At 47.8% G+C, this 23,887-nt stretch overlaps 1 protein-coding gene across 3 annotated transcripts in view; it reads right to left on the bottom strand.

Moving 5' to 3' along the window:
- CLK3 (CDC like kinase 3) overlaps positions 1-23,887 on the bottom strand; it is a 497,011-nt gene that overhangs the window by 270,510 nt on the left and 202,614 nt on the right. Inside the window, exon 1 of one of the 3 annotated variants that reach the window (XM_078685139.1) lies at positions 19,309-19,444. The exons of the other annotated variants lie outside the window; for them this stretch is intronic. The gene's annotated coding sequence lies outside the window, so the exon portion shown is untranslated. Of the gene's footprint in view, positions 1-19,308; positions 19,445-23,887 lie in introns of those variants that run through there. 3 annotated transcript variants of the gene reach the window in all.

Consider the following 23,887-nt stretch of genomic DNA (forward strand, 5'->3'; position numbering starts at 1 on the left):
TGTTATGGAAGATAAGGCCTTATCACAAGTTCATGAGAGTTGGGGGACCAGATGAAACAAAGCCCTGCAAGATGAAGTATTTTCGTATCCTGGTCTCTGATATTAACTGTCTTGGAGAATAGAATCTGATATCAAGGGGCCGGGGTGCAGCTGATTGTACCTTGTGGTTTGTGAGATAGGACAATGTCTCTTGCTCAGGAGTGGGACAAAGAAAATGGTAAAAAAAGATTTTTGATGGCTGGCTGTTGATCATAATGTGGAGTGGATGAGAAATTGTGTGCAAGGACCGATACATCTCAGAAGACTGTGAAATAAATGTGTGAGGCTGGAAGTATACTAAATGCACAACGGAAGAAGATATTTCTTGTTATTTCTGGCCTGTTTGGAGTCCTAGGAAGTGTGTCCAGATATTCCATTGTAGTGGAATATCACCTTTTGCCAGAGGTGATGGGTTTTTGAATGAGATTTCTCCTGAAGCCATTGCAACTGATAATGGGGTGTAACTTGTAAACTATGAAATGGAGTCTATTTTAATATATAATGGTATTAGGCATGCATGGACTTCTGTATGTAATTTTTCATCAAAGTAATGGCATTGTTGAACAATGGAAATTGTGTTTTAAAGGACTGTTGGGGGGGGCAGAGGAGTGTGGGTGTGTGTGCGCGCGCACCGTATTGAGGATAGGTTAGAGACGTATCGCAACACTCCACATGCTGTGGGTAAGATGTAACATTTAGAAAATATGTGGGGAAGAATAGCGAAAACAGCACTGAAGTTGTATTGGATGTGTAAAAAGGAACTGAAAAGGTTACGGATTGGCCATGGTCAAGTGATGTTTGTGCTTCACGTGCTTTTAAGATTGATGAGTTTGTTAGAATAAGGTTGCAAAAAAATCCTTGAACGAATATTCTTGGTTTGCTGTTTTGAAGCACGTGAGGAGAGTCAGCAGGAACGCAGGTGAGTATCAGATGGAAATGTTTAGAATAAAGGAAAGTTGGGATAAAATACTGATGATCATTTTAAATTCTGTATCAAGGGTGATGTGATGTGTCTTCCAACTCTGCAGTTTGTGGATTTTATAAGAGGAGGATACATGCACTATTCCAGCAACAACTTACCCTGAACACCATTGCTACAGTGGTGCCTCCCAACCTATCGCGCTGGCATTCATCACCAGGATTAATGCCCATGGAGGATTAAAGGACACACCCCTCAGACTGTTCTTGCTCAACCATCATGCCATCGACTCCTTGAGAGACAAGGCCAGACAGAACCCCATCTTCTTATTAATTAATGTTGGACATCAATGGTTAAAAACGGTTGTAACTAAGGATTTTAGATAACAGTGAGCCAAGGCACCACAAATAGAGGACACCACTAGACACTGAATCATTGGAATTCCCTCACAACAGCAGTCATTTTCACCAAGAGGAATTTTAAACAAAATTGTGACGTAACCGTTCTTTTTAGGTCTCGGCTAGCGTAGGCTGCGCTTGCGAGATTCTCCATTGGCTGGCTTCCTAAACGCCAGCCAGCCATTGGAGAAGAGGTTTGTCTGTCAATTTAAGTCCCGCCTTTTTCGTATTGGGGGGCGTGTTTTTTCCTGTCCTTTCCCTCTGTGACGTCTTCAGTCAATCACAAAAACACGCCCCCAGGACGGGGCTTAAATGCAAATGGCGAGCGCTTGTTTTAGATCCTATGTGGGAAGTGCTTGCATATTGTGAGTGAGGAAGACTGGAGGATGCTGTGGCTTCAGGGTGGGTCTAGCAGTGGGATGTGGTGTTGGCCACAGTGAACGCGAAGTGTGCTGTGGTCTTCTGGTGAGAGCGGTAACGGTGCAGGCTGGTGTGAGAAGTGACGTGGCGGATATGCGAGCCTGCGTGTGTTTGGCGGGCGGGCTTCAGGGTGGGTCTAGCAGTGGGATGCGGTGTTGGCCACAGTGAACGTGAAGAGTGCTGTGGTCTTCTGGTGAGAGCGGTAACGGTGCAGGCTGGTGTGAGAAGTGACTTGGCGGATATGCGAGCCTGCGTGTGGTTGGCGGGCGGTGACGTACCATGGGCTGGCACTGACGGGGAACACGGTATGGCCTGGGAGGCGTGGTGACTGCTTACGTCAGCGCTTCCTGGTAGAGCCGGTTGCAGGGCTCAGCGTTGGGCGTGTGCGCGTGACTCTGGCTGTGGACCTAGCAGGCGGCGCGCGCTAAGTGCGGCCCGGCTCCGAGTGACTGTTTCTGCGGTTGAAAGGGGTAGAGGGGCGCGTGAACAGGTACCATGTTCAGCTGAATAAATAAGGAGAGCGCGGAGAAGCCCGACGTGCTTCAGACGGTGACGGGCGGTTTGAAGTCGCTGCACAACGGGAAGCTGTTGCCGCTGGAGGGCCATTACCGCTTCCATGAGTTCCATTTACCCGCCCTGGAGGAGGCTGACTTCGAAAAAAAGCCCATGGTGTTGCTGTTGGGGCAGTATAGTACAGGCAAGACAACCTTTATCAGGTATGTACTACAGTCTGGACATAACTGCCACAATCTCCGCCAGGTACCTGTGTACATAGTAGCCAAATCGTGTGCACTATTAAAGCAGCCCTTGTGATCGTTTTTAGTGCCTCTGTTCCCTGCTTGTGATCGTTTTTAGTGCCTCTGTTCCCTGCTTGTGATCGTTTTTAGTGCCTCTGTTCCCTGGTTGTGGTCGTTTTTTCTTTACCATTTTTCCCTGCTTGTGCTCAATTTTCTTGCCTCGGTTCCCTGCTTGTGCTCCATTTTCTTGCCTCTGTTCCCTGCTTGTGCTCCATTTTCTTGCCTCTGTTCCCTGCTTCTGCTCCATTTTCTTGCCTCTGTTCCCTGCTTGTGCTCGCTTTTTCTTGCCTCTGTTCCCTGGTTGTGATAGTTTTCTTGCCTCTGTTCCCTAGTTGTGCTCGCTTTCTCTTGCCTCTGTTCCCTAGGTTGTACTTGCTTTTCTTGCCTCATTTCCCTGCTTGTTTGAGGAAGTGATACAGTATCTGATAAGGTATAAAAGTGAGCTCCTATAAAAATCATATGTGAAGGTTGAAGCTATGGTTTGTGTTTGTTCAGGAGAAAATCATGCTGCTACAGAGTCAAACAATCCACTTCCTTTGCAGATTTGAAAAAGAAGCAGCAGCAACAACAATCTGCTGGTCATCCAAAAAGGGATATGAGCTTATCCCTACTTAATGCAAATTTACAACCAAGGTACAACTCTTTAGTACTAAACGGAGGGTGCCTGGAGATCACAGTGACCAGCATGATCTAATATCAATGTGCATCTGGTTTAGAACAACACAAACATATTTGTCCACTTCAAATATCGCCGGGTGGGCCTGCATGATGTAGAATACTTGAGTAACTGCTGTTAATAAATTTCTACCTGCACAGTCAGCACACGACCATTGCAAACACAAGCAGATAATGGACGGAGTGCTGAAACTTTTCAGACACTCACCCCCAGTCACAGATCTGAAGAACGATGATGGATTCAACCCAGATCTGTGACTGGGGGGTGAGTGTCTGTAAAGTTTCAGCGCTCCGTCCATCATCTCCTTGTGTTTTCTTAGTACACAACCATTGTCATCCAACCTAGGGCATGCCACTATAATCGCATCCTACTCTCTGAGAAAGCTGGGTGGGTTCACTGCCCTTTCCACCTCCAGCCATAACATCTGGCCTTTGCCCTACATCCCATTTATTTAGCTCTGCTATCAAATTTCCGATTGCCCCTCGGGGTTTTTCCAGCCAATAGATATCTGGAGTCTAGTTAGGGCCAAAACCTGGTCAATTATTCAGATTGTTATATTCACAGCCTTGAATCATGGAAGCAAACCCCAATAAGCAAACTGCCAGGGATTTCCCCATCCGTGGCCAAGTGGAGAAACTGTACTATTCTCCGTCGGTAGTGAGGGAGCCAGAGACAATGCCAGACCATATGAAAGAAACCTGCTCTCTCTTCTCCACATCAGGTCATTCGGCCTGGACAGCAGGAACATGTGATTGATTCCGTTAAAGGTTATGTAAAGGGGGCGTGGCTAGCAGCCGACGATGGCGGCCGCAACCTAGAGAGGCTCCCGGGACGAGGCGGCTTCCCGCGACAATCCGCAATAATTATCCTTGTCTTCACAAGCTTTGAGGGGCGGACCGGACCCGGAGTCTGTACAGCAACCAGCGCAGCAACTTTGGGGTTGGCGACGGCCCAAACGAACATCGAAGCACTGGACGGAGACCGGTGAGGAGTCGGGCCTATCGTCAGTTGGAAAGCAGCAGAGCTGCGGCACACCGACAGCCGGCCGGAAGTGCCCTAGTGGCGGTGGTGAGTGGCAGAAAGTACCGGCCCGTCGGGCGTGTAGCCCGAACAATCCGCGAAACTCTCTTCAGTGACCCGAACACACGGGTGAAGCCCCGCGATACCCTTCAGCGCTCTACAGACCCACAAGCTCCGGCCAGGGGCGCGAAAAGAGCCGCGGACTGCAGATGCAGCGCCGCCATTTTACCCACTGCATGAGTGAATCACCCCGAATTCCAGTAGCGGCCATCCACGTAGAGCGGCGGTCACTGCCAGCGGGGGACAGCGGATTTTAAAGGACTCCCTTCTGTGGCGTCAGCAAGCGCACGTAAGGCCCTCCGCTGGAGGAACGTTGCTTGAAGCGGCAAGGGCCCTGGAAGCCCATATACCGAGGGGGCGCACGCCCCAGCGCTAGTCGCGACACGCAGCACACCGCTGACCCCTTCAACGGGCCCAATGCAGGGGTGAGGGCGCGGCAGACGGCCTGATTCCATAACGCTACTGGGGGAGTGGTCGCAAGGATTATTATAGACTCTGAAACCATCCTGCACGTAGTGTTTAAAGGGACATTCAACCACCGGAAATTTGCGCAGAGACACTGCTCTCCCTCACTGGGAACCCACCTACGCGCCTTTACACTGCCGGAGCACGCGCGGACGGCCCGAACACTGGCCCACTGTGACATCTGGCAGCGCTGATAAACACCACGTCATGGCACACAGGGGGCCCCCAGGCACAGCTCTACCAAGGCCAAGCTGGACAAATTTGCGTATGAAAAACAGACGCCGCCCCAGGAGCAACGCAAAAACGCCGGGAAAATGGCGGAGATCGAGGGGGCTAAAAAGGCCACACTTGAGGATGTCCTGGCGGCATTGGCCCAGGTGCAAGCAACGGTGGATGCTACGGCCACTGAAGTCACCTTAATACGGGCGGACCTCCAGAAAATGAACGAGAGGGTCAAGCAGGTCGAAGTAGTTACTAAATCTCTGGTCGAGGATGTGTCCGAACTGCAAACAGCGATGGAGCGACTACAAACTGATAAACTGCTCAGGGACAAACTGGATGACCAGGAAGGCCGCTCCCGGCGCAACAATGTCCGAATTTTAGGTGTGCCGGAATCGGAAGACACGGGGGCAATGGACCTCTATGTGGAGGACATGATCAAAAACCGACTCCAGCCCAAGGGACTCTCGAACTTCTTCTCAGTTGAAAGGGCACACCGAATTCCGGGAGGAAAACCTAAGACGGGAGGCCCGCCTCGACCGATACTGGCTAGATTGTTCAACTTCCGGGACCGAGATGCCATACTACAGGCTGCGAGAGTGGCACCGGCCATTCAAATTCAGAATTCGAGGATTGCGTTCTTCCCAGACTATACGGCTGAGGTGTCCAGGAAGAGGAGGACATTCCTGGAAGTGAAAAAAACGTTAGGGAGAAGGAACTGCCATACTCGATGATTTTTCCGGCTAGGCTGAGAGTAGTAGCGGACAAAAAAGTGTGGATTTTCGATTCCCCGGAGGCTGGAGGGATGGCACACTGTTGGTCGGCAGCGCAGAACTCATAGACCGGATCATGACCGCAATGGAGGCAGCAGGAATGGCTCACAAACGTCCGGTCGAGTGGAGGGAGCGGAACGCTCTCCATCCCGTGGCCTCGCCGAGGCAGGTGGGGAGGGATGACTCCTACCCCGGGATCAGTACTAATGACTATCGCCGATCATTGACTTCTTAGTTCAACTGCTGCACATGGACTCTGGCATGGCTGCCCCGGAAGCTCGCAGGGATGCCGCCTGCTCGGGGAGACGCTCTCCCCCTTACACACAAGTACTCTGGTTGTGGGAAGGGAAAAGCACTCTGCTCAGTTGGGGGGGCGGGCAGTTGAAAGTCCGTTAGGCAGGGATGCAAGGAGAGGGGGAAGGGTTGTTTTTTTGAAGTTAGGAATTTGTATGTCAGGTCACGGACGAACATCAGGCTTCCATCTGAGTTAACCCCAAAGGGGAAAAGAGTAAGGGGGACTACAGCCTCCACAGGGACGTTCACCATCCTCCTATATGACTATACACTCATCGCATATGCCACTTCTACCCGCCGACACCCCATGGAACCCATAGTCCCGAATGGCTGACTTCCCAATGCTAGACGGTGGGACTGCGGACACCGAGAGACAGTGTCCCTCCCTAAGTCTAATGACTTGGAACGTGAGAGGGCTGGGAGACAAGGTGAAACGGGGGCTAGTCCTAACCGCGCTTAAGAGACAAAAACCCACCATAGTGCTACTGCAAGAAACTCACTTAACAGGGGGGGCTCCCAAGGCCATGGATAGAAGAGGGTACAAGATGGTGGTCCACTCTGATTTCACATCCGGCTCCAGGGGGACCGGAATCCTGATGCAAAAAAAACACACGGTTTATCCCCCTACAAACCAAGACTGACGATCAAGGCTGCTTTGCAGCACTGCAGGGGCAGTGGGAGGGGAGACTCATTAATCTAGTTTCGGTATACATCCCACCGGCGCTCCACTCGGTGCATCTCCCTAAACTGGGTGACTTTATTCTATCTCTCCCAGAGGGGGAGGTTATCCTCGGGGGGGGACTTTAATGCAATCCTGGATACACAACTTGACAGGTTTCCGACACCAGTCTCCACGGGAGGGGTCCCCCGCCTCCAGCAGTTCCTGACAGCCATGGGCCTAGTAGATATTTGGAGATACCTTCACCCCGCGGTGCAGAAATACACTTTCCACTCCGCAGTACATGGTAGTCTGTCTAGAATCGACCACTTCCTGACCCTGGGAGATGGTCTCCATTATATAGATGCAATGGCGATTCACCCCCGGGGGATCTCAGATCACTTCCCACTGACTCTCACACTTTCATCCCAGAAACTGACACGTAGGCGCATATACCCCATACAGGCTGCCTACCTTAAGTTTCCCCAGGTTCGCAAGGCTCTTAAAAAGACGACGACACAATACTACACTGAGAATGACCACTCTGTGCGCTCTGCTGAGGTCCTTTGGGAGGCATATAAAACGGTTCTACGGGGACAAGCTATCAACTCCATCACGGGTTACAAGAGAGAACGTTCCCGGGAACTAGCTGACCTGGAGCTAACCTTGCAGGAATTGACTACAACCCATGAACGGCATCCCACTCCATCCACATTACACGCACTTACCTTACAACAACAGTTGTATAGCGATCACCTGCGCATACACGTCAAGAACAGCCTAGCCGATACTCAGAATAGGATATATGAGGTGGGTGACAAGGCGGGGAGAATGCTGGCATGGCTCGATAAAAGAGAAGGGAGTTCAAGGGGAATCCAAAGATTGAAGGATGAACGGGGGGGGGTACACACCAACCCAGGGCACATCGTGGAACTGCTCGCAGACCACTTCGAACGGGTGTACACCCCTGAACGTACAGTAATGCCTGAGATGGCCAGATAAGTGTTAGCTCCAATCGATGGTTAATACGCTGACCCCGGAAATGTCAACAGAATTGGAAGCGGACATCACCGCTGAGGAAATACAACTGGCGATCCGCGCCTTAAATCCGGGTAAGGCAACGGGACCCAACAAAATACCAGTGGAATGGTACCAGGCGATGCCTGAGACCCTTAGTACACACCTGCTGGGAATGTTTAAGGAATGTCTGGGGAAGGGTACACTTCCACCGGATCAAAGGGCGGCGACAATAGTAGCCATCTCCAAGCCGGGCAAACCACCTGAAGAATGCTCTTCTTACCGTCCCATATCGCTGCTTAACGCAGAAGCCAAAATTCTTGCCAAACTCCTAGCAACGAGACTGTTGCCCCACTTACCGTCTCTTATACACCCGGACCAGTCCGGATTCATGCCCCACCGCAACACTGCACTAAATCTACGCAGATTGCACGGGGTGCTGGCTCGGGCAGATTCGGTGCCGACTCGGGCAGTCATCTTGGCACTTGATGCTAAGATGGCCTTTGATCTTGTGGAGTGGGCATACCTGTTTGAGACGCTGTTGCGCCTGGGATTCGGCCCCCGCTTTATTGCGTGGGTGAGATTGCTATATACCGACCCGGTAGCTCGGGTGGTGGCTAATGGGCATATATCACGGGAGTTCCCTCTGGGCAGGGGCACAAGACAGGGCTGCCCCCTGTCGCCATTGCTGTTCGCGATCTCGCTGGAACCCCTTGCCACTTTAATTAGAACTTCGCCCCAACTTCAGGGTATATGCTGGAAGGAGGGGTGGGAGGATCGGCTGTCTCTATATGCAGACGACATGCTGATATACCTAACCAACCCTGACAGCGGAATCCCTGAGCTATTACACCTCTGTGATAATCATGGAAGGATATCCGGGTACACGCTGAACTGGAGCAAATCAGAATTGTACGTCCTGAAGGGGCGGGCCCCGGTCCTTGAAGCGGACTGTCCTTTGCGGATAGCGGGTACCTCGTTTAAATACCTGGCATTCAGGTCACCACTGACCCAGTGGAGTTTATGGACAATAATCTGAAGCCCCACTTAGACAGGCTCAAACGTGACGTTCAATTCTGGTCGGGACTCCCGTTGACGCTTTTGGGGCGAGCCGCGCTTTATACAATGATGGCCCTACCAAGATTCTTATATGTCCTTGAAAATACACCATTCCCGGTAGCCCCTAGGTTTTTCCAAAAGATTGCAGCATTGGTATCTACCCTCCTATGGGGGACCCTCCCAGTGCGTATTGCTCAATCCAAATTGCATAGAGGGTGGTTTGACGGCGGTATTGCCTTACCCAATCTAAAATTATACTACTGGGCGGCACACCTTAAGCCCATTAACCAATGGATCCACACTTTACAAACTGAGCCTGCATTTCAGGCAGACAGGGCGCAACTGGGCACTAACAGCCTACTGGCCCCGTTATACGACCAACGCAAAACTCGCACATTAGTGGGCCCCACTAGACTGACGGTAGCAGTCTGGCATACAGCGACGGCGGCCCTGGGTTGGAAGGGGAAGATCACCAAGTTAACCCCGTTGTGGGACTCTCGAGTCCTTGGCAACATGAGAAATAGTAAAGGATTCTCACACTGGGACACAATAGGAATTTCTACGGTGGGCGATCTTTGGGAAAGGGGAGGAGTGATACCCTTCAATAGACTGAAAGAAATATACGAACTCAGTGACAGGGAGCTCTACAGATACATCCAGATCCAACATGCATTGCAAGCGGCCTTGCCCACGGACACAGACCTTCCAGAGTCTTCCCCGCTGGAAGACCGCCTCCTTACCGACTTTATGGTGGAGCGCGCAACATCTTTCACATATCGCAAATTGCTCAACAATCTACCAGACCCAACGTTATCCCTGAAGGCGAAGTGGGAGGGGGACACCAGTGAGATGGATGAACATGAGTGGAATGAAGCATTAGCTTCACCTAAGGAAGTGGGCATCTCGGCGCGGCTGCGATTAGTACAATTGAAAATACTGCACAGGGTATACTACACGAGGACAATGCTGCATCGTATCTCTCGGGCACAACACCCCTATTGCCTTCGGGGATGTGGGGAGGAGGGCACGTTCTTCCACACCATATGGGACTGCCCCCGGATTCAGGAATATTGGAGGCAAATACTGCGAACGATCTCGCAAACGCTAGGAATATCCCTATTACCAGAACCGAAGAGGTGCCTCTTAAACGTGTGGGAACCTACAGATATCTCTAGGCATGGGCAACTCTGGGCTACAGTGGGGTTGAGTATAGCGAAACGTGATATTGCACAAAGATGGGGAGTGGCGGAAGTACCAACCAAGTCATTCTGGTGTCTACACATGGATAAAGTGATGATAACCGAAAGGGCGGTGTACTCTAACCGAGCATGCCCGGGGAAGTGGAATAAAGTCTGGACTAAATGGAATGTGTACAGGGGGGATATTTGTGACCCCTTGCCAGAGGACGACCAAGAAGAGTCAGATGAGGAAGAGACAGAGGGCTAGAATCTTGGGCGCCTTGTGAGGAACGGGGACTGGGGGAAAGGGTGCCTCGCCACATTAACATGCAGGGGAGTCGGCGTAGGGAGTATGTGGATCATTACTTGAGAAGGCTGTCTACTCGAACACAAGCATGGTAGTCGGGGGCGGTGGGCGAGCATGAGAGGGAAGTCAGATAGGGATACTTAGGTGCAGGGGCTACAAAGGATCAGTATTATCACACATGTGGCCACATTACTATTCCTGACCGTTATTTTGAGTTGTTGTTGTTTAGAGGGGGGGGGGGGGGAAAGACATGAAAAACCAAAAACCAATACTCTCTGGGTTAAATCTACATGTGCTGCACCCTTTCCTTTTGGCAGCGGACGTACTGACTAAATATTTGTGGATGTGACGTTAATTTTATACTGTTGCCATGTGTCCTACAAACTGCTATAGCGGTCAGCCCACTGGGATGTAGGCGTTCCGCTGTGTAACTTGATGGTGCAATAAAGGTTTTTGAAACAAAAAGGTTATGTAAACTATAGGCACATAATAGTATTGAGTGAGACGAAATCCAGAGTTCTGGGAAACTTTAGAAGTACATCTCAGTGCTGTATCCCACTCTACTTCATTCAAATTCACGCCAGCGTCTTTAAACCATTAGCGTTGCAGTTCTAGCAGTTCTTCCTTAAAGAGTTTAAAGGGCCGAGTGATACAAAAGGGTCACAGCCCTTGTACTGCCAACTAACGTTTATAATTCTGTCAAACAATTATGTATGGGGTACTTCCAGTGTACCTTGTTTCAACCACTTTCAGTGTTGCTAATACTTCACCATGTAACAGAAAGTTGCAACCGGGGATGTTGCATTCTTCCTGAAACTCGCTGAACTCCATGCAGTTCCCATTTCTTTATAGCTGTCCCACTGTAAAAAGCCCACGTGCTTCCCAGTTCCCACTGTGTGGGAGCCCGACATAGATTTTATGGGGATTTCTTGGGTATAGTGAAGCCACATGTGCGCCCTCTGAAACAGCTTACCCAGGCATATTGAAGGGTTCTCACCAACATTATATATACATTAGCGCGACATGAGGCACTACAAGTCCCATAAGTCCCATCCAGGGCGTGCATCTAAGCAAGAAGGGGGGTGGTGCCTCAAGCGCTCCTTCATAACTGCCAAAGCCTCTGAAGAGAAGTGGGGACACTTCGAAACGCGTCAGGCATCCAGGGCAGTTTGAACAGTTAAAGGATATCGTTGTGCTGGAGGCGTGCTTACCATTCAAGGCTCCTTGTGTGCAGCTGAGGTCCGGGTGCTCCTTTGTACGTTGGGTACTTCGGAGCTGGAATATTTATGCGGCGACCCATGCCGCAGAAAGGAGCACCACCCTGAAAGAACCGGGTGCCATGCGGTCTTGACTACGGGCCGAAAACATGGGACAGCAGCGTATGGATTATGCACGAATTCCACACAGCGAGGCCGAGGCCCATCGCGACATGAGGCACTACAAGTCCCATCCAGGGCGTGCATCTAAGCAAGAAGGGGGTGGTGCCTCAAGCGCTCCTTCATAACTGCCAAAGCCTCTAAAGAGAAGTGGGGACACTTCGAAACGCGTCAGGCATCCAGGGCAGTTTGAACAGTTAAAGGATATCGTTGTGCTGGAGGCGTGCTTACCATATTCAAGGCTCCTTGTGTGCAGCTGAGGTCCGGGTGCTCCGGAGCTGGAATATATATATATATATATATATATATATATATATATATATATATATATATATATATATATACATATATACATACATACATACATACATACACACACACCTTTTAACTATTCTTTCCTGTGTGGATCAGGAACAACCAAGTCGATATCGGCATATGTAGGGTATCTCCCTCCCTAGTAGCCACAATGCGCCAACAGGCAGTCCTCCATCTAGCCGCCCACTGGAGTGGGACAGCCAAATAATAAGAGCACGAAATCCACAGCAAGTATAAGACTTCCTCAAAACCATCTTGAAACGATCCCCGCGTCGTGACTGCACCGCCAGATCACCTTTGCTGTCCCGTGACTGACCAAGAGCGGAACGGACAACAAACGTGAATTGTTCTTGTTCGCATTTTCTTAAAAATCGCAATGTACTAAGTCACTATCAGTGTATTCGCTACTACTCTGCGGCGGATGGCCCCACCAGCGACGTTCTCCAGCTGGTCCAGCATTCCTGTATAGACTCATGGACAGATACGTGCCCTGAGGGCTCATTTTTCTTGACTGTGACCAACACTTTATTTTGAGAATGCCTGTTGCACTGTAAGTAGTTGTGCATGCCATATCACCAAGCACCCTTCTCCCGATTTGCCACTCGTTCCTACTATGGGTTGATACCCTGGGACTGCACTGCAGTTAGAGTTTAGGCTTCGAGAATGGAATTCTGCCCCCCTGGCACCCCCCTAAGAGAGCTCCCCTAAGTTACTGGGTATTTCTTGGTTCTTATTGTGATGATTTCCTCCTGAATTGCGAGCCTGTACTAACAGGACTAGACTTGTTGTTTCTTTTGAACTTTTTGGGTGGGCAACGAAATGCCAGCACGATTGAGGTGCCATTGTGGGTGGGGGGTGGGATGGGGACTTTTGGGTTGCTATGGGGGACGTTTGCTGAATTGTTATGTTTTGTGGGGGAGGGAAGCGGATGGGAACTTCTGTTATTGTGCTAATACATATTGGACAAATACAGCTAGACAGGACCGCCACTATGTGAACAAACACACCATTTTGCGACATCTTTTTCATCGCACAACATTGCCACTATTATCCAGTCAACACAAACTAATCTCCCTTGCATTAAATTGATCACATGGAACATCAGGGGGCTTCAAGACCCGCGCAAAAGATGACAGGTATTAGCCTACCTAGACAGGCACCACATACAAATTGCTATGCTCTAAGAAACACACATGGACCCTTGAAGCCCCTCTTATTTCGGCACTAAATGGGCTTCTACACTTATACTCGTCCTATTCCACATATTCACGGGGCACACTAATACTGGTCAAGAAAATCACACTGTTCATACTGGGAGGCACGTATGATCCCTCTGGACGCCGCTGTATACTTTGGGGGACACTAGCCACACAATCTGTTATCTGTGCTTGTAGCTACGGACCAAACACAGATGACCTCGACTACTTTACTACACTCTGGGGGCACATACTGAAAATAGGCTCCACACATGTCATATGGGGTGGTGATCTCAATGTTGCGATCTGCCCTTCCATGGACCGCTCCAATCCTCTCCCTCACCACTACACCAACGCTCGTGAGACTCTTTCTGGCCTATTTGAGGAACACAGCCTAGTCGATGCATGGGGACACGTGCATCCAGCAAGAAAAGAAGGCACTTTCTATACAGCAGGACACTCAAATTGGTCTAGATTAGATTATTGGATTTGCTCCCGTGGAGTAACCCCCTGGATCCACACTGTTACCCACTTAGCTTGCACACATTCAGATCATGCACCGGTTTGCCTTGAACTGTTACCCTCCAACTCTATTGCTACCCCGCGCCGCTGGCGACTTGTACCCGAGGCACTATTAGACACACTGTTTCAGGCGGAACTAGGAGGAGATCACAGCATTGTTTACTAGGAAAAAGAGCTCTGTTGAGGATCTGGGTATACTTTGGGAGGCGTTTAAGGTTACGATCAGGGGTATTTGCAGATCGAAGAGTTTTGGGATGCTCCGGGATATCCGGAATCATCTAAAACGACTCGAACTTGAAATAAAGCTACTTGAGGCAGACATGTGGACTGCAAATTCCAGCAACAAACGAACCACACTCCGGGAAAAACTCACGGAATATACTGACACTGCTGCTCGACAGGTGCTATTCAGGGGTAAATACTTTACAGCCCGCAGATACCGTGAGGGCGAGAGACCTGGCGAACGCTATTAGGAAACCTAGGTTTTCTAGCTATGTTCTTGATGTGGTAGATGACGACGGGGTAAGACATAGAGATAGTCTTAACATACTAAATGATTTTGTCGCATATTACAAAGACTTGTATTGCTCGCACCGCACCTCCCCCCCTGACTTTGCTTCTTATTTAACGGATATAACTCTTGGCTGGCTGGAAGACTCACAGCAAAATTCCTGGCAGCTCCATTGGAGGACAATGAAATGCACGCAGCTATAATGCAGATGGCATCGGGTAAGGCACCTGGCTCGGATGGCCTGTCTATCGATTTTTACAAGGCATATATAGACCAATTGATCCCAATACTAAAGGAGGTCTTCATGGAAGCCCAAGAAGCACAGATTTTACCTGCCTCAATGAGGGAAGCGCTAGTCACATCACTGTTGAAACTGGCTAAACCTGCGGACTGATGTGAGTCTTACAGACCACTATCCCTTATTAATACGGATACGAAAATCCTTGCTAAACTACTGGCAAACCGTCTTAGCTTGCTGATGGAGAAACTGGTACTCCCGGATCAATCTGGGTTTATTCCGGGGAGAGCTACCTCCCACAACCTCAGGACTCTTTTCTCCATCCACTAGACCGTAGATCCTAAACTGCAATTGGTGGCGGTTTTTCTCGACTCCTCCAAGGCCTTTGATTCAGTGGAATGGTATTACCAATTCACCATTTTGCAATGTATAGGGATTCCTGTAGGCTTTATATCGTGGATCCGTCTCCTATACACCATGCCAATGGCAAAGGTACTGATCAACTGGCATTCTTCGTCCCCATTCTCCTTATCCCATGGCACAAGTCAGGGATGTCCACTCTCACCCCTTCTTTTTGCCTTAATTATGGAACCCTTGGCAACAACAATCAGGCAGCACTATAATCACATAGGTCTCCGTTGCCTCCTGCATCCCATACTCATCTCACTCTACGCGGATGATGTTACACTACATGTTAAAGACCCGCACCAAAATCTTAACCCATTGTTGCGCAAATTTGTTAAATTTGGCGGCCAATCTGGTATCCACAGTAACTGGTCCAAATCACAGATATTCCCTCTGACCAGTTCTGTTACTCCCTTTGACACAGATTATCCACTCAGGTGGTGTGATGCTGATGTCAAGTACTTAGGTATCCGTGCAACAGCAGACCAGGATGAGTTGATGAGGATCAATTATGGCTGTGCAATGGAACACATCTCAAGCTGCATTGCTCATTTGATTGCCCTTCCCTTAACAATGGCTGGACGTATATCTCTCATAAAAATGGTAGTCCTCCCCAGGTTTTTGTATTTCTTCCTTAACATTCCCTATGACCCTGTCCGACACTTCTTTGCCACCCTGCGCTCAGAGCCGATTCGCTTGGTTTGGGGCGGCAAGCAGCCATGCATTCAGTGGGACACATTAATGCAGCCATAATCACAAGGCGGCTTCGATATACCCAACTTTGAGTTGGATTATATATGCGCTCAGGCACACTATGCGCATTTCTGGTTCCACCCACCCCGGTACACACTCCACGTCGCCACTGAGCACTGGCTTGCAGACCCTATCCCACTCGATGGAGTCCTTCTCTCCAACATTGCGCCCTGTGAGCGTTGTCCATCTTCGGTAGACTGCGCGGTTGCAGCTTGGTCCCGTATCCGAGACCATATGAATGCGCCTGGTCTATCATCCAGACATATCTCCACTGCAAGAAGGGCTTTTCAGGAAAATTGCTTGTACTCGGAACATCAAATGCTGGGGAGACCTATATATGAATGGTAAATTTCATACTCTCCGACAACTGTGCCCAGATCCCCCCCCCTCACCATCCACTATGGAAACGTTTTTGTATGCTCGCATCTGCCATGGGATCCAGGCCTGTAGCACTGACTATCCGTCCGAGCCTGCAACGCTTGCCCCTCTCCACCAGGTCTTGCGTGCTCCCACTGCTTCGCACTTGGTATCCACACTTTACCGCACACTATATAATGGCATTGACTATCTTACATGCGCGGCTCGTGTCAAGTCGGAGACGGAATTAGGCCAGGAACTAGCTGATGCACAATGGCTCTTCTGCTGCAAACAGACAGAACAGATCTCCTCCAATAGCCGTCTTCGCATCATCCACTATAGATTTCTACACCGTAGCTACTACACTCCAGCTAAACTTCATATCTTTGGTTTGAGAGACACAAGTCAATGTGACAGATGTAAAATGGAACATGCCGATTTGTCGCACCTAGCTTGGGAATGCTCAGACATACACACTTATTGGGACCACGTCCTTACAGCCCTCGATGCCATGATCTCCGTGCGGTCCTCGGGTCCCCTATTGTTGCCCTCTTGGGAGATACTCAACAGATCCCAGTTACACACCAAAACTTTGCCTCCTTCAGCCTCGTTATAGCCAAGCGACGAGTGGCCTACAGATGAGGGAGGAGACGTGCACCCAAATCAAAGATTGGCTGTCAGATATGATACATTGGCAAGACCAACTTTGCACTTACGCGGAATTACTCCCACGCTCCTCCCACCCGCGGGACATATGGGGCCCTCTACAGGCGTACTTATTAGAACACGCAGACAACGATGCAAGCACGCCTTAGGGATTAACTCTGCTTTCCATTGAACATACTTATCTGCCCATTATATGTCCTCGCCCTCCTAATGCCTCTGCTGGGTCATATCCATTTTCTTGTATAACTATGCCTTCCCTGACATTCCCAGGCAACTACAGTTTGTGATGATGCATATATGATGTCACGGTTGCTTGCTGTATAGTGTATACTCCACTGTAATGTATACTTGTCCGCACTGTTCATTCATGTTCCAGCTCGATGCCCCGTATGTACTGTATTCTATGTAAGCTACATGTATTTTTTTTACTATGCTCTGGCTGCATGCCCACCATGCATGCTGATTTAAGAATTGTACACTCTTGTTCGGAAAATTAATAAACTATTTTAAAAATTTGTTTTTTTAATTAAGCATACATTTATTAGAACAAGGTGTGCTGCTTTTGTTGTGTCTACTTTCAGGAATAAAAAGCCATCCCCAACAAGAGATTTTCTCTTGGATTGTGCATGTCCAGACCAACCCTGCTAATGCTTTGGTGCCCCATTGAAGGCCTGTAGCGCTTTCAAAATCAAATTATTTGGGATTTCCCTCTTGCACCCCATATCTGTGCAATGTGCTCCTCTCACGTGCCGCACCGAATCAAGAAGCTTCACATCATCACATTGTTTCCCATATCTGTACTATTTCTCTCCTCCATTGTTATCTGTACCCATCTTCCAATTCTATCACAACACTAAATCGGTGTGCATTCAACTTGTTATGCCCCTTTCTGTAATCTTCCCTCATCTCTACAGCACTATACCCTTTAATCGAATCCCTCCATCAGCTCTATGCAAATATCTACAGATGTTCAATATATATTTTCATATTCGTGCACATAATGTATACCAGGGGTCTCCAACCTCATCTGTAAGAAGAGCAACTTATGTTCAATGAAAATGATCCTGAGCTACTAATAATAGCGCTGTTATAGTGACCACACCATAAGCAAGGTTAACAGCAGTGAACACATCGGTGCATGAGAGAGGGTTACAAAGAGTAACATAAAAAAAAGCCTTGGTCAATATCCAATGCCTGAACATGGGTAATACGTAACAGGTAGAGTTGTAATGGCCCTGGCATTAAGGTAATATTAGCAATAAGTCTCGCCAACACTGCATCATTTATTATTGACATATTAGCTTCAAATATATTATGGATACTCAACCATTTTTCTCCAAACATCAGCTTTGGAGTTCTGAAACATTTTCAATTGTGATTTACACATATTAATTAATTTAAGCAAAAGCTTCTAATTTAGTCATCCGGGCTACACACAAAAGAGCTACCGAGGTACTCGTTAGAGAAGCCTGTTTTATACCTTCCATTTCCAACAACATTTCCCCAACCTGGATGTTCCTTCTAAAATAAGTATTTGCATCACGTTTTTACGATATATGTATATAACTTGATTAGGTGTTTTTATTGTACAGAATACAGTGGTAAATACAGTATTTCACAGTGAACTGAAATATGGATTTTATTGTCATGACAGCCCTCAAACCACTCTGCAGAGATTTACACCCGACAGTGCTACTAGAATTAAAAAGTCAGGTTACCTTATGACAAAAAAATGCAAACTAAACAACACATTCTCTTTGTTTCAACCATTTTAACTTGAAACATTTGTGAAACAGGCAAAATATGTGTCAAATACAGTAAATCTATACCAATATTGGAACTGCAGCAGCCACAAAATCGCATACATCAAACTGCTTTCACCGCTGTTTTAGCAACAAATTATTTAAGGTAAACAAAACCTAAACATTCTAATTCCTGAAAGTATCCATTGGTAACTATACTTTGAGGAAAGTGGATTTCTCTGGTTAACCACCCCAAATACAAAAAGTGAGTAACGGGTAACATGTTACATCGTGCTAAACTTTTATTGCCGTTTTAGGGGTATTGTGACATTTACAAACCACTCAGCCTCGGGATTTAAGATGTTAACCGAAGCCCTTGGTGCAATACTGCAAGTTATATATCATCTTCCTCCACAGGGATACCTCAGGCTCCCACCCTTCTCCGGATGCGGCCTAGATAGTTTTATACACTAATATGCGTGTTTGCCCTTAACATCTAAGTACTCCTAAACAAACAAGTCCTTTGTCAGGTACAAACTGACAGGCCTTGCTTTATAGTTGACAGCACTTTGTATGGTGCGTTTTGAGTAAATATTTTTAAAAGGAAAGGGTAAGCTGCATAGCGAATGAAAATGACGTGGAATAAAAATACCAGAATTGCTGAATGGCGCCTATGTAATTTCCCTATACTTCTGCATTCGGAGGCATCGACATATCAACGTCTCGAGGTGCTATCGCCCTATCCCCCCGAAGACGGACCAACTTTGATCGCCAGTGATTTAGGTCTTTATTTTTCCTAACATACATTCCATGCACTTCACTTCAAGCAGTCTCGATCGAGCATAGCAGAGCCGAGCCTCTCCCAGCCGTGACCTATCCCCCTCCCCAACCAGCGGCCCAAATCTCCTCAAAAGAGCTCCACACTCACTTCGGTCCACAAAATAGGCTCCAAGATGTTCGTGGTCCTCCTGCGGACCCCGGGAGGTAGCGCTGGAAGCTGAAGCGCCTCTCAAACCCGGTTTCCACCAGCCTCAATCCGCGGAAGACATGGCAATGACGTCATAGAGGCGCTCCCTCCGCCGAGGATCATAGAGATGGCCAGCGAGACGAGAAATAGGTGTAGGCACGGAAGAGCTCTCAGACGGCCATGTCGAAGCTGTGCCGCATACGGATTTCAGAAGGAATGATGTAAGATCGACAGGCGAAATAGGTTTAAAACCTTGAAGCGAAGCACCCGGAGTGGACCGCTTTAGCAAATCAGTGAAAACAAGAACTCATTCAGTACATTAAAAATGAGCGCTTCAAACGTAGTCATTCTTTTTGATTTTTTAAAGGATAAAGTGGATTGATTAGCGTAGTTATTTTACCGATACAATATTGTTTTTGTTCCATATTGTTAATTGTAATATGACGCTTCACCTCTGATGATGGTTACTTCATGTACACGTAATTAAAGGGACTCTGCACCGGGAAGAGGCGAGCTCTGTGACCCTGTGAAGCCAGGAGGCCATTTTGAAACGCACCTGTTTACTTTTCGCTTTTGTTTATAACAGTGCGCAGCCGCTGTGTGCTGCGCGCAGGCGCAAATCACTTGGGTACTGTGACTTCAAATTATATAATTCGATGAGATTGGAAAATTTCCATTTTATCATCTGCAACGTTTTTTATTCTGTCACGGTCAGAAAGACGAGAGTTTATGCGTTAGGACGAGGCCAGTGTTAAATAATGTATTGCAGCCACAGCACCTTCACCTTACATCATTTGCTTTAGAATTCAGAGTGCCGTTTTGTGTTTTGGGAGCACAATGGATGCCCAAGGCTACCCAAATCTACTTGGATTTTAAAATTTGGCTTGACAGTCCAGCTGGCATGGGACCTGAAGTGATCAACAAAAAAATCAACTTGAGTCTGTTTTTTTCCATTATCTGTTTGAGCATTTATTGTTATTTTTTGTTGTCTTCGAAGTGTTATTAATAGGTGTTTATGCGGAGTTGTCTGTAATTGTGGCTTGCCCAAAGGTGCAAATATAAGTACAGATTTACAAGAAAGTGACGCATCTGTAGAGATGCATCACTGGCTGCGCCACCCTGAGAAACCTTGCGCTACCATGGATTCGTCGTATTTACAATATGGCGCACCATGGCGCAAGGATTGACAGATGCTTCAGAAATTCTAACACATCTGCTGGTTCAAAAGTCACACATTGCTGGAGTCATGTTGCAAGCACGACGCAACTCCAGCAATGCATGATGAGGACCTTTCCTCATTGTGCTGCGACAGGCGTAAGATTTTGACGCAGTAGCGTCCTAGAAGCGATGCAGTGAAATCTTGTAGATTTCAGTACGTCACTGTTATAAAGATTGAGTCCAAAGCCAAGGTGAGTGAAAATCAACTTTATTCCGTCACCCACTCTCCTCAACTACCAGAGGGATACCAACATTCTAAGGCAAACTCTGGCGGAACGGTCCAAAAGGGAGGGGGGGGAAACAAGGAGGAGCATACCAAGGCAGAAGGGGAAGAAAGAGAGGAAAAGATTACAACACATCTCCCCTCGGCCAAACATGAAGAAAAGCTAATAAACATTTTCTACAATGCGTTTGTAACATCCCTTTAAAAACCCCGGGGAAGGAGGTTGAAACAAAACTATGCAACAACAGAGCATGATAGTTCGCATATTAATAAGGAAGCGCAATGGTGTGCCGCCAGGGACAAACCGCCCACCGGAGGGTGATTGGCACACGCCGGACTTACATATCTAGGAACGTTATGCCTCCTAATAGTTGACCCCAAATTACCAACTAGATATAATAATAATACGTCTCTCGTTCAAAAATCGGCTACGGGAAAGAACTCGCCCACAAGTACCTGCCTCTTGACTTTAAAACCAATCACTCAAGAATTTTCGGAGAATCCACGTAACGGAAAGCCCCTGACGGATCCTCTAACTCACACCCCTAACCAGGTTCAATTACACAATCTGAACCCTAACAACCAAGAGCCTCGACCCACACAGCAACAACACAAAAAAATACTATTGTTCCCGGAATATGAATCCCAGGGTCATTGGGACATTTTAAACAGAGGAAATATTCTAAAGCTATGCTTGCACCTTCCAGGCTTAGAAAGCGTTAATTCAGCGGACATCGAAACAGTCGCTTTTATAGACCCCGTAAGGGGACAGAAAAACTAGTCAACTATGGTTACATTCTTCAATCCAAATCAGGCTGCAAGTCTAATGAAGAACGCAAAACAACTGAGTGAATGGGGCATTCAGGCTAGCCTTTATACAGTCACTAATTACCCGACCTTTCTAAAAAATACTTCCGAACCCACCGCAACTAATAATATCAGACCAGACTCAAACCAGGAAAGGACGTACCAACAGTTACCTTCGACATTACGTGGCCAAAGACAGGACTCAAAAACAAAAACAGCTCCATGGATTGAGACCCCGCTTCAAGTTACAGCCACAACAGCAGGAGGACCACGTAAATGCGTATTCAAGTTGAATAAATCCCAAGATTGGTCTTGGCTCTCCCAGGCCTTAGGGTAGTGCACAGACAACTTCACACAAAATCAATCCAAATTATGATGTAGCCCATTGCTTGAATATATGCTCCTGGAATATCCGGGGCCTAACAAAAGAGAAAATCGGACGATTAACCACAGACCTCCGGAGGACCCATTACATTTTTGCTATCCAAGAGACCTGGGCCCTGGAGGAAACCGTCTGGGCAGATTTTACCGTAATGGAATCCTTCGCTATTCCATCCACAGCTGGTGGCCTTGCATCAGGGGGCGTGCTGATTGCTGTGAAGAATACATTGGTCGCAAAATCTGAAACACTTCATAATGGAGAGGGCGATTACATCTTCATTAGCATTGAGATCAAGAGCCACGATAAGGGAAAAACCAAGTTAAAAATCATCCTTGGCTGTGTCTACCTGCATCCTACAAAAACAAGACGAGAGTCCACTTTATGCAATATGTTGCCTATAATAAACAATCTTGAAGCCCTATTCCCAAACGATCTGTGGCTCCTAATGGGCGACTTCAACTCTAATTTAATGAATACCGACTTCACCCAATCCCCTCAACTATTATCAGTAAACAAAATGTGGGCAATCCCAGAGATAAAATCCCAGTATCAACGGAGGGAAGCCGCTGGCACAAAACTAGCAACAAAACTAAACCAATCTGGCTTGTGCATTCTCAACAGAAGAATTGCCTCGCACCAACCAGCCGCATATACTCATATATCCCCTTCCCGTATGGCTACTCTAGACTATATATGGATATCACTTACCGCTTTCCACCGGGTATGCCAGCTCTCGATAATTCCATCCTCAGACAGCGACCATTCCATCTTAACATGCAAGCTTGCCCTTAGGCAGCTACATCGCCCGAACATTCTCCAGCTTGGGATGGAATCAAATCTTCAGAATGTAAAAAGACTGAGATGGTCCGAAGGCAATCGTGAAGTAATAGAAGCGGAAGTGGATAACCTTACGGCAGCATGGGCTTTGACTGTCATTAGCCATTCGCCAGCATCCCTTTGGGAAACTACAATGTCCAACTTCAGAGATAAATTAGCATTAAAACCAACAAATAGCCTTCCGAAGGACCTTCCGGCTTCGACTTCTCTGCTAGAACAAAAACAACTTATAATCTCCACTAAAAGCAGATTAAATAAGTTGCAACGTACCAACGCGAACAACGAAAGTGAAAACAAATCACTGAAGAGTGTCATATCAGCTGCTAGAAAGGAATACAGGAAGGCTTGCTTCGTCCTAAAGAAACTGGAAGAAGAGCACCACTGGGCGACAGCTTTTGAGATCATAAAAACTAAGGACCAAAGAAAATTTTGGAACTGGGTGAATAAGGCCACCAAAGCTATTAAACCTCCCACAGCAACCAACATCTCTCCAGCTGATTGGGAGACATATGTTAAAAAACTTTATGCAGCACCGCATGCCTCGAATAGCAACAGCAGTAGCTCGGCCTTGCCCGACCAATTAACCCCCAAGGACGAAACAATTTCCTCCATCAAGTTAACAACAGACGACATCGCAGGAATAATAAAGAAAATGCGCACAGGAGGTGCCCCTGGACCTAATGGAATCCCTACTCAAGTATTTAAAGCCTCCGCCCAGAAATGGGCCACGATACTGACCCCTCTCTACGAGGCCACAATACTGGGTGGCCCTATTCCGGCCTCTTGGCAAGGATCACTCCTTGTGCCTTTCCATAAAAAGGGCTCGCGCTCCAATCCTGACAATTACAGAATGATAGCCTTACTTGATGTGGACGGGAAGGCATATGCTAGCGTCCTTTTAAAGGAACTTACAAAATGGGCTGCAAAAAACAACCTAATTCCTTTCACCCAGACGGGATTCCAAAGAGGTAGCCATATTGAAGACAATTTGATTTGTATGGCCCACCTGATGGAAACCACACTAGCATCAAAAGGCAAATCGTTGTATCTAGGATTTATCGACTTTCGCAAGG

Source organism: Lissotriton helveticus, chromosome 3_2, assembly GCF_964261635.1.
Source record: "Lissotriton helveticus chromosome 3_2, aLisHel1.1, whole genome shotgun sequence".
Classification (NCBI taxonomy): domain Eukaryota; kingdom Metazoa; phylum Chordata; class Amphibia; order Caudata; family Salamandridae; genus Lissotriton; species Lissotriton helveticus.